A 12,326-nucleotide genomic window follows, 5' to 3' on the forward strand; every position below is an offset into this window, starting at 1 on the left:
TGGAAAAAGTAACCCAAGACAAATTCAAGAGCTTTTTCCATCACCCACTTAATTCTGTGAACATAAGATTGATGCATTATGTAATCTTAACATAATTCATACAAAAGGTTATTGAAATTGCCCCTGGCTTGAGTCGACTTTTTGAAAGTCTATGTGATTGCCTTAGATGTACATGTATATCCTAATACAGGCGAACCTGTCTATAGCGACCGCCCAAGGGAAACACAAAAAGTGGTACATGTTTCAATGAGAAACAGTTTTCAAGGGAAACAAAAAATGTGGTCTTTGTAGACAGGTGGTCACTAAAGCAGGTTTGACTGTTCATGCATATTGTACTCCATCTGTATTTATACTTGTTGTATCCTGCTGTTTCAAAAGGAGAAATATTGATAAAAAACATGTGTGTGTCATACAACATTGTATTTAGAACGCATTGCCAACTTTAAAAGTATGAAACAAAAGTAATTTTGATAATGCACCAATATGATCTGGCGTTCTGCTCGTAGTTTACATCAAATGTTGTACAGGGGAAATGGAGAAAATATATAATTTGATTATGTTTGTATATGTTACTCATTTTTAATGAAATTCTTGGGAGTCGTGTCTGGGTTAATTCTTTTCAAAATATTTTAAAAACATTTCTGAACTACATTGCTTTTTCCTGTCCATTGATTTGTACTGATGCTGTATATAATTGTAATCAATTATTTGAAAAGAAATAGAAGAAAAAAAAAATAGGATGAAGAATCTGTATATTTTATTGAAAATAAATGATCTATAATGATAAATCAATTTGGTGTTTGTAAATATTATACTATTTAATGATGAAATTAATTTGGAGATGAGAGAAGAGGTGAAGGAAGGCTATGTTATTAAAAAATTATGGAAGCAAGAAGAAAGAAAGAGAGAGAGAAAGGGGAGGGGTGGTAGTTATATGTGATGGTGGTAGGGTAAACCACTACAGAGGCATCGACTAGTTGTAGTAAAATCACTTTTATTTATTAAGACCATAATAAATTACAAAGCTTCGACATAAGTATTATCAACCATTGATTTTATTGTATTTACAAAAAAAGTTATGTAAGCTTTTATCTATTTATTCATCCATTTATTCAATTAATACCAATTCCTGAATTTGAATCATAACAATTATGACAACCGTATTTGATAATCAATGCAAAGTCGTTGGTATCGATACTTTTCATGTTATCATCGCTATAAACATTACCCTGCCCTAATCTACATCTCTAACCACTATCTCAGATCAGTGCCTGTACTCTGAACCTTTCAATTATATATAGCCATCCACAGAGTCCCAGGAAATGATCTCTACGGTTGATTTTTTACTTTTAATATCAAAGTGATCTGTACTGATCGTTGCTGTACTGATCCATCGTTAGATCCATGGGCCATAGCCATTATGTATACCGCCCTCCCCGACCGACTTCTCCATAATATCTAACTCCTCCGCGTTATAAAGTACATCGATCTGTTTTTACGTTTTGATGACAGTAAAACAATGGCTGCGGAACCTGTTAATAGTCGCGTTGTCCTTCGATCATACAGACAGGAAAACGGGAAATCAATAAAAGCGAACCTATTCCCATCAAATTCACACCTTTCGGGATAATATTGCTCCATATTCTGATAAGGGTTCGTTGATCGGGAGTTGCACTCGAAAGTACTTCCACAAAATATGAGAAAATAGGCAGTAATATTAATTAAATCTTTTTAAACCTTTTTTAAAATTAAAACCAGGGTGGCTTTAATGATCAGTGATTACAACACTGTTTTCCTTGAAGACATTTTGAATTTAACACAAAATGATATGGACGGTATAGATACAGACAAAGGATGATGAAACAAAGTTACAATTAGAAGTAAACGAATTTGAAGCGCCTTGACATTTAATTAGAATGGATAATGGCGCTATATAAATCTCATGAATTATCATTATTATTAAAAAACATACAAGACAAAATTATTAAAATGTTAAATCAGGAAATAAATGTTTTAGGCAATCAAGTAAATATTTCATAAATTATCAAATTAAAAATAGTCTCCGAGTATGATGGGTATAACAGTAATATTCAACAATTATATTGATTCAGCCATTTACTTTATTATTTTTCTAAATGATTTCGATTATATACAATTTCTGGTTAAGTGTATCAAAAAAGATATCTTGGCTCTACTTATGGTAACTCCGATGTAGAAAATAAGTTGCAGTGGTTAAAATCATATTTGTAAAATTGCAAAATATACCACCAATGATGAAAGCAAGAGAAAGGATTTCATAATTTGTTGACTATTCAACTGTCACAGTGACCATGCTGATACTTGATCTATTGTGTAGTTTGTTCTCTTTCAAATGAGCATTCATCTTCTCCTAGTTCATCCACCTTTTCCAAGAAAAGTTTACAGGGAGAAGGTGGAATACGTATTCCGTCAGAAATATACGAATTTTAGAACATTGCTTATTCAGAGCTTAGGCCTACATCAGGTTTATTTCAAGCTTAATTCATCTCAATTTTCGGCAAAAGGAATCAATATCATGTTCACCGTACAGTATACAACCCTATATACCCGGACCTTAGACCGTCTTGAATCACCATGTAAAAGGAAAATTTTCTTCTTCTACCTCTTCTTCCTTTTGTACTACTACTACTACTACTACTACTACTACTACTACTACTACTACTACTACTACTACTACTACTACTACTACTACTACTACTACTATTACTACTACTACTACTACTTCAACTACTTATTCTTCTCCTTCTTCTTCTATTTGTTTTTTTCTTTCTTGTTCTTGTTCTTGTTCTTGTTCTTGTTTTTGTTCTTGTTCTTGTTCTTGTTGTTGTTCTTCTTCTTTATTATTTTTTTTCCTTTTCTTTACGTTACTTTTAATAAGGTCTTTGACTAAAGTCGTTGTAAAAAAAAACACAAACCATGTACAAAGTGATCTCCGTCAGGAATAACAATCTTCGGAGAATTAAAGTGTGCTTACTTCATCAAACATGTTAAAACAACAAAACTTGGTTTTGTTTCTGAATTCTCCTTTTTATTTCCCTCGTTCCCTTTATATTAATATAAGAGATTGTATGTCTGTCTAAGATAAAGGTCTTGTGGTACTCATTTCCTCCATCTTTATAATCTATATAATACTCAGAAAGGGTGAAATAAATACTAGAAAGGAAGAATAAATACTTAGAAAGGAATAATAAATACTTAGAAAGGAAGAATTAAACACTTGAGAGGAAGAAGACCTGCGCCAAATGTCTGCCCTCGGAAGTCAAACATTCCTACAAGCAGGAAAGAAAACGAGAAACAGTTTAATTAAAAGGACAGTACTTATCATAATATTTTATTATCCTTGCCCTCCGAAACCTGACAAGTAATTGAAGGAATTTGACCTTCAAGATTCGTCAAATTCATTCAAGACAATGTAATTTGTTTTTATTTATTGTTTTCCTGATCCTAAGTGTTAAAAGTCTGTTAAAAACATACAGCTATGAAAAAGAAGGTTATTTTAATTCATTGCATGTTGATAGTGGTAATTGCATGAAGTATCATTACGGCAAGTATAAAAGAGTGCGTGTCGAACAAAAATAAAATCGAAATAAAACAAACAAACAAACAAACAAACATGCAAACATACATACAAAAAAGAACTATAAATATATAGTTTAAAAATCGTGAAATTTCTCACAGAAATGATAGAATCTGGTAAGCAAATCAACATGCATCCAAGGATTAAAATTTGGCAGTGTTTGGCCGACTGAAAGTAAAATAAAATAATATTGACAGACATTGTTTACATTAAAAAAATATATATTTTGACTTTACGTTATCTCAGATTAAACACGTTCCAAAGGAAAAGCTGAAATCGCTAGACTTGTTTATTAGTTTAACAACCTGTACAATATTATTTATTGTATTGAGGTTATGTATATATTTGATTTGGCACGATGTTTCCAACGAGATCAAAACACCAAACTCTGTTAGTTTTTAAAACATTTGGGTGTGTTTTCACGTACACTAAAGACACACCTGAATTATCAAAAGTATAAACATGTACAATTTGGGTAAAATGTTAACAAGTTGGGTTAAAAAAGGGACATGGATGTGTTGTTTGTTATGAATAATTCAATCATTTTTTTTGGCGAAATTTATGTAACAATAATAAGACATGCTTTTAGAAGATGACTCGTGGATATTTGTAACTCTCGTTAATTTACTACTCCAAAACTAATGACATTTTCAGGTGCCTTCTTGGTTCAAGATTTCTGCGGCTGGGGCGGTGGAGGGGGGGGGGGGGGGGGGGAGGGACCAAAACTATATGCATAGTTTGTCTTTCTTTTGTCTTACTTGAGGCATACCATATGGGTTTCATCAGGGGAAGGGGCATGTTCCCCTTGTGCGTCCCTGATCAGTCACTGTATTTAATAGATCGTATTTGATTCCGTTTTCTAGTATCCGATTGCAACTCAACTACTGTGAAAACCAAGATCGGATTCCATATCGTGTGATTCCCGAAAGACTAATGATGTTCATCGGTTGTCTTTTGTGATTATGAGACGAAGCATGAATACTTTGGAGTAGCGCAAATAATCATCGCAAAATAATTCCAAGATAAATTTGAGTACTGGTGATGTGATTATATTGTGAAAGAAAGTGTCTGAAAGAATTTTATAAGAACTTATGCGTATTTCCTATAACATCTGGTTCAAGGCTCTTTTTTTTTGGGGGGGGGGGGGGAGAGGGGGTGCCTACGATAGTGTAAGCCTCAGTTAAATTCATTTTATGTAATTTGTTTTTCTTCCGCAATGATCTATACAAAAAAGGTCAAATTTGAAGATTTTTTTTTTTTACTATGATTTGAAAATCCCTTGAGAGTTCATTGTCATGAATGATGCGGGCAACTAGTCACATGAACGGCATGCCATAGTTCAAGTTCAACTTTAAATTGATCTTAGTATTTATCAAACGACCCTAGAACTCAATCTTGTCCTTAAATATCAAGAAGTTTAGCCCTGCGTGTCTGACAGAATCATGATAATCTAGGATTAATCGAGCCCCTTCCATATTTAATGAATTTTTCTCACAGGTTCACGCGGGAAAGAGCACCGTTAAATCATTTACTCACTCCATCTGCAAAAGCAATTGGATCTCAACATTGTTCAGCCAAAAGGGGGAGGAGCGAGGGGGCCAGAGGGGGTAGACAGTGCCTCCCTAAAATACCCCCGGATAATCTTGTAAAAGTTACCCCCTTTCAACCAACTAAATGGCGACCTATGAACTAAATAATGATCAACTTGAAAGTTATTCAAACATTGCTTCTCTATAGAATATTGAAAATGCCCCTAAAACCTGCTATAAATGCCCCTAAAATCTGCGAGAACCGACGCGATGCCCCCTTTTGTTTTGATGACAAGATGGGGATTTCGTTTTCTGTTTATAAGGCCTAAGGCCTAAAGCACTCTCTATCATTATACAGCCATGTATAGCAGAGCTGAATCATATTGCAGTGTGTATACAATTTCCATTGAAAATAACTGAATTCCATTATGCATGTAGTAACATTTTTGGTTGGTTTGATTCACTTTGTATTGTAACAAAATGATAAATGCTAGAATATAACAATATTTTGTTTCTTTTTTTTATATACAAAATTCGTTGCTGAACGGATAGGTCTGTGATCTGTAAATCATATACTTTCGTTGTTTTCGTTGACTGGTGTTTTCATATTAATTAGAAGCAATAAAATTCATGCTTTGTTAACCGAAAAACAATAACAATGAAATGATTATACACAGGGAATTATTTTACAAAATTCATTGTTGAACCGATGTAGGGCAACTGTATTTTAACGGATAGGCATAATGATCTAAAAATGGCAAGCTTTCGTTCTTTTCGTATAGGCCTACTATTATTTTTCAAATTAATTAAAATCATTAGAATTCATGCTGTGTTGGCCGAAAAAATAGCAGTGATAACACTGGAAATTATTTCACGTTTCAAGATTCGATCTATATATTCCGATAATAAAAAAGGAATAATTTTGGGGAAGAAACATACAATTATCAATGTAGGCCTAAATCATTATTAGAAAAAACGGCGAATATACGGTAGTATCCGATCCTCTCAATACATAAAATGGAAAAATTATAATTAGTTGAAACTCATGGATTTCGTATGACACTTATGAATGGTATCCCTTAAAACAAATCCCAATTGGTATAACATAATTGTATCTCAACGATGTAATATCATTATTCTTTAGTCGTTTCTTGATGTGAAAATTAAAAGATGGATTTGTATACTCTATCATAGGAAAATCTGTTTGCCCAAAGAACACACACAAAAAAAGAAACAAACAAGCAAACCAAAAATCAATAATGGCAGTGTTCTGACATTATCGTTCATTAAAATCAAATATTATATACGTTCCTGGAGATTATTTTTTATTTTTTATATAGTAAAGTTTAATAAAGGCTAACAAAAAATGTCCAATGGAACTTGCTTATTGAAAAAAGGAGGGAACAAAATAAGTGAATGAGAAGGTATATGTATAATGAAAAAGATATTACATTATATTTATAGCCTAGTCAGCATTCACCGTGGTAGCTCATCATGCTCATTGAGAAAAGTCGCTCGGAGCATGACGGAATGCCATTCTATGTCAGACGAAACATTCTTAAAAGGACAAACTAAATATCTAGAGGCTTTGATTTTGTTCCCGGATTACTCCTCTTCAGATAGAATGATGCTACAAACATACGATTCACCCCTACATACAATGCTATCCTTGTTTTCTACCTTTCCTAAAAATATGTTGGCTGTGTATGCGACTGAAATGCCGAAGCGGACGGCTTCGGAGGTTTGTACGATAACATCCGATTGAAGCCGGGTCAAGCCGAGACAAGCAGGGCATCTCCGTTCGGCATCGAGAGAGTTTAACGTTTAGGATAAATGACCCCGACCACCCCCCCCCCCCTCCTCAGTCTTAAGATGAGGGCATTGCAGTGATTCATGTCCCTGTTTTAAATCAAATCAAAATCAAAGCTAATGAAATTTATTGAAGTACATTCTCAATGTTGGATTATAACCATACAAAAGAAGAATCAAATCAGGTAACACAAGATTAGTTGAAAATATATCAAGTATACAAGTGATCAATATATTACAAAAGGCATAAGAGGAGATTCAGAGCAACATCATAATCATATATGTACAAATACTACTAAATGAAGAATCATACAAGAAGAATTTTATAAAATGTCGAACTTAACATACGAAAAAAAAAGAAAAAAAATCATAAATCAAACGTGAATACATGTATAAACGTTAAGTTTGGGCAGATGGGGGGGGGGGGGGGGGCAGGAGAGGGTTCCGGTCACAGTTGGTGCACGAAACGCAAATCTAACAGGGTCATCGACAATGGGAAAGATATGGGAAGGACCCCTCTCGTCTACGTTTCAAGTCCCTCTCTCTCCTTCCCTTTCTTCTAGAACGTCTAAACACTGAGAGGAGAGGCCCAGCCTGATATTACATCGGTTTTAATAGAAACAGCAAAATGAGAGAAATAGATCAGTGAAAGTTTGAGCATAATCTGCATTTTCTGCATTTTCTGCTTGTAATGAAACCAACTCAATATCAGGGTGGACCCCCCCCCCCCTCTCTCTCTCTCTTGAAGGCTCTTGCCTCTCATAATAATTGAGAGGTCCTGATGTTGCTCCTCTCTCGTGCTTAAAACCTTGAACTTAATATTTTCCCCCGAGGATCTCATTGGGTTTTACCGAGGTTTTTCCCTTTTCCACCCAGGTGTATCGTAATGGGTTATACCTGGTAAGCACTGAGGTTATAACAAGGAGATAATTAAAGGTGAAACTCCTTTGTTATGATAACTGCAGGGACCTCTGGAAGGACAGAATCAATGCTGATTAGGCTTCCAGGGGTAAATGAAATTATCATTATCATCATCATTCTTCATCCTCTTAACCTCTTTCTTTGAAATCTGTTTTTTCGATGGGGGGGGGGGGGGGGGACGTGTCCCGTGCGCGTCTTATTTTATATAACTTCACCATATTGAACCCGCCCTATTGGCACAAAAATTACATGAATTTCCTAAGAGTACACCACCCCTCCTTGCTTTTAGATTTCCCAAAGAAAATGGGAATAAAATGTGTGTTTTTTTTTTTTAAATCCTTGTAAAGAGGTGATGGCAGAGACGTATGTGATTGAGCCTGGAATCATACTGTACCTGCATCGAAAGAAATGATTTCACCATCCTGCCGGACAGACAGGCGCCCGGAGCTTCCTGCGTCAAAATGATCGGCGCCTGCTTGCACTTCCCAAAAAATGAAATGATAAAAAAAAAAGTAATGCACAAAAAGATCAAATCTGATATTGTAATCAAATTCCCCTTTTTTCATAATGATGCTAAAACCACGGAAGTTGTTTGGGTTCCGTGTACTCAGGATAATGAAGTTAAAGCTAATGCAGCTTTCTAGATGGTTTTAACATTGGGTCGCTAACTCAAGATTTCAATGTGTTCTGCAGAGTTCCCAAGTAAAACCGCGTTCATATTGGAATACCCCATGCTTGTGTCATGAAAATGAAGTAAGCAAGAGTGGTATTCAATCCTTTCTCTCGCAGGGTCAGCGCAGATACTATGTATCAAGTTTCCTCCGTAAAATGTTCAGAACCAGTCTTCTTTCTTTGACGCCACGCCAAACGTACTAAAATGGTAAGATGTGAACCTAGTGAAACCGCCCTCATAAATTGCACTGATGATGAATTAGAAATGGCAGATATTTGATATTTTCTCAGGCTTTCCAGTGATTGTTAGTCAATATGTAGACCGTCCATTTTCTTTCTTCAATTCAATTTTATTTATTCATCATTCAGCAGTGTAAAAAACACATATAACAGTCATGAATACACAAATTGGCAAAAATTAGATGAAAAGATACTCCCCAAAATAGCAGAAGGCTTGTAAAACAAAAGGCATCTAAACATATATGAAAATGAAAGCAAGGGGGATACATACAAAATATAAACATTAAATACCCTATTCTTCTTCTTCTTCTCTTTTCTTTTTCCTCAATTCTATTCATTAACGTTCTTTGGCAAGACATTAATCCATAATAGCCACTCTCCATCCAGGTGTAAATGGAAACCAGGCATTTGTCGTGGTAATAATAATTGCAGAGCCTTCAGGGAGAACAGCATTGAAGCTGATGAGGCGTCCTTCGGTAAACAAAATTATTATCATTATTATAACTACTCTATTTTGTCTATACCTTTTATTTTTATGTTTCTCTTATGATTATAAACACAACGATATAGTTTCCCATATATTATATTACGTATTTTTTCCAATGTGTTAAAGGTAAAGACCAGTATTGGAAACGCCCCAATTTCAAAAAATGAAATGGAAGCTCTCATTACCAATCATGTGAAAGAATATGTTTTGACCAATACATGATGATAACAAATTTGCCGGGAAACCGCCTACTAATTCATATATTTGGTAAATTTGTTTCTCTCATGGTCTGTGAGAGATATAGGGTAGTCCCATATACATCTTTCTGTGTATAGTGCTTGTAAATTTACGAAGAATGGGCCAAATTTCTTATCATTTTGATGATTCCTGAACCTTGCAGATGCTAGATGCTAGATGATCAACCTTTTCTGATCGATTCCACAACGTTTCTTTCACAATGCAATCGCATGACCATAACTGGTCTTTACCTTTAAATAAACAGAGGGAAAATACCAACATTTTGTTTGCTTTTTTGTTTTTAGAGTGGATACAGTTTTTCGAATAAACATCCGAAAGGATGAAAAAGGAAACTTTCTTACATTGTAAACCTTATTAAAACGAACCACTGATATCGCTCAAGTTTGCAGTTATTTTCTTCTCTATTTTTCGAAAGAAAGATTTGAAAACACCTTCCATAATTGAACATTAATGACACCGAACTTGAAATGTCTAAGCAGGTGTTCGTCTCTTATTTGAGCCGAATGAACGCATCATTTCCTGTCTCTAATTAACAATCTCTTCGCATTCTACCAAAATCTAGAAAAACGAAAAACTCTGAAATTTAAAGATGAAGTCCTACTGATTTACGACAGTTCTAGAAATTGACCCGCAAAAGGAACAGAATAGAAAGCGATTGTATTTTGGCAAGGGGCGGTCCTTTTGACACGGTACAACATGTCGAGATTTTAAGCCCTAACTAATCCGCGATTTTGCATTGAGAAACTACCCCAAACAGCAGGGAGCCCTTCGCTTGAGTTTAATGTTAATTGTAGACAGATTGCTAATATAAAATTGATGGATTAGCTGCAGTAAAAGTAACAAAAGGCCTTTGGTTGTAGCTCCATCATCCCTGGTCATACTTATGAATGTGATATACAAAGGGCATTTATACCTTTCGGTCAAGATTGTGATGAAATTTGTTTTTAATCAAACTAGTATTTGTAATCATACCATTACATTTCAATCATACCATTGCAAATGAAATTTGCTTGTAAAAACTAACAATAGAGGCTGCCGTTGTTCCAATTCAGCTGGATAGACGGATCACTATACATTTCAGAAATATTGAGAAATTTTATTTTCAGTATAGCTTTATATTTTCAGCAGCTTTTAAAATAGAAACTTGAATTCTGCGTCAAATTGAAATATTTTTTAGCCATCATAAATAAACAATAATAAAAACGGTGCTTATAAAGCGCTTACCACCGAAGTCTCTAAAACGTTATGTAATCTTTGGTCTGGTAAAAATGCGCTGCTTTGTTATATATACTCGTGGCTTAAAAATCTGACTGGTCCGCATATTCTTGCCCGAGCTGAAAATAAGATTTATAGACCTCATAATGTGCATAAAATGTAAAGGTAATTGGGTGACATCACATTACTTTTCATGATGGTTCTGCATGGGCCTACATCTTAAAGGCACCATCTAAATTATGCAATCATTATAGTATTGCACAAATTAGCCATCACTATTTCTTATACGATTTAAAGATCAACTCGGGACCCGATTAACGCATGTCAATAAAATGACATTCGTAAACAAAATGCACCTTTCCTCACGTTATAGTGAACAAAGTAGCCTAATGATGATAAACGCCCCCCCCCAAAAAAAAGGCACAAATTCCCCTTCTATTAACCATTAGGGTTACAACTTACTTTCCAATATATTTGATCATCACTGATAAAATTACAAATTTATTCGAGACAAATCAAAAACATTATGCCCGAATCTACTTCAGGATAATTTTTCGGAAATATCAGATGACATCTTTAACCTCGTTTAAGACAGAGTCTTACATAAACAATGGATTACCTTTTGTTCGGCATGACGGTATAAGAGTAACGAGCGAAATAAATATCACTCATTAAAGATGGCGCCTCAGAGCAGAGGTCGAGATGGTTCGCCCTAATTTCTTGGGTCAAATGACGCAACAGAAGAAATATGAAAGAGACTGAAATCATATCTGTACCTGTAAAGTGACTTAGAGCATGGACCTACTACGCTGAGAGAGAGTATCGTGGGTTAGGGTTTGTGCTAGAAAGGGTTCCAGTCTTTCTATTTCATGACAGTGTTTCAATACTGGCTTGATACAGTCGTTCTGCCAAATGGGGCAGACATTATTGTCAGGATCAAACATGAGGTGTATTCGGATGTGGGGTAGGGTGTTAGAAAGGGTCATATCAATATTATCAGGTCCATGGTCATATCATCTCACTTTTGCGTCGCACCTCTCCTTTCTTCCCATTTCTCTTTCGTGTCCTTTTGTGATATTTTCTCTTTTAGGGGGGGGGGGGCTACAAGTGGGTCTCTGTCCCTCTCGTAGCTACAACAACAATGCTGTACAATACCGACAAATCTGTCATAGAAAAAAAAGGATATCTCATACAACAGTTCTCAAATTTCTATCTAACAGTCTAACAGGCCTACTGGAGTTAACATTCCTAAATAATGAGCAAGAAGAGAGTTCAAAACAATGAGCCTCTTGCTTTTATCTTTCTAATATGCTCTATTCTTAAAACATAAAATAAACTGTTTGAAGTGTTATGGATATTACTAGGACCAGGGCATGTGAGTTAAAGTCTCACGTCCCTGCTAGGACCAGTCCTTTGCTTACACTCATAGAACACTAGTGGTTGGTCAAAAAAAAATTAAGAGGGAAGGGCATTGTTAATTTAGATTCCATCCACCTAGTAAGTAGTAAGATCGATGCCCCCCTCCCGCCCTTTGATTTCATAGCCCCTCAATGTCTCGACCCACGTGCGCCACTGTATT

Source organism: Strongylocentrotus purpuratus, unplaced genomic scaffold (genome assembly GCF_000002235.5).
Source record: "Strongylocentrotus purpuratus isolate Spur 01 unplaced genomic scaffold, Spur_5.0 spur5_scaffold_19, whole genome shotgun sequence".
NCBI classification, from domain to species: domain Eukaryota; kingdom Metazoa; phylum Echinodermata; class Echinoidea; order Camarodonta; family Strongylocentrotidae; genus Strongylocentrotus; species Strongylocentrotus purpuratus.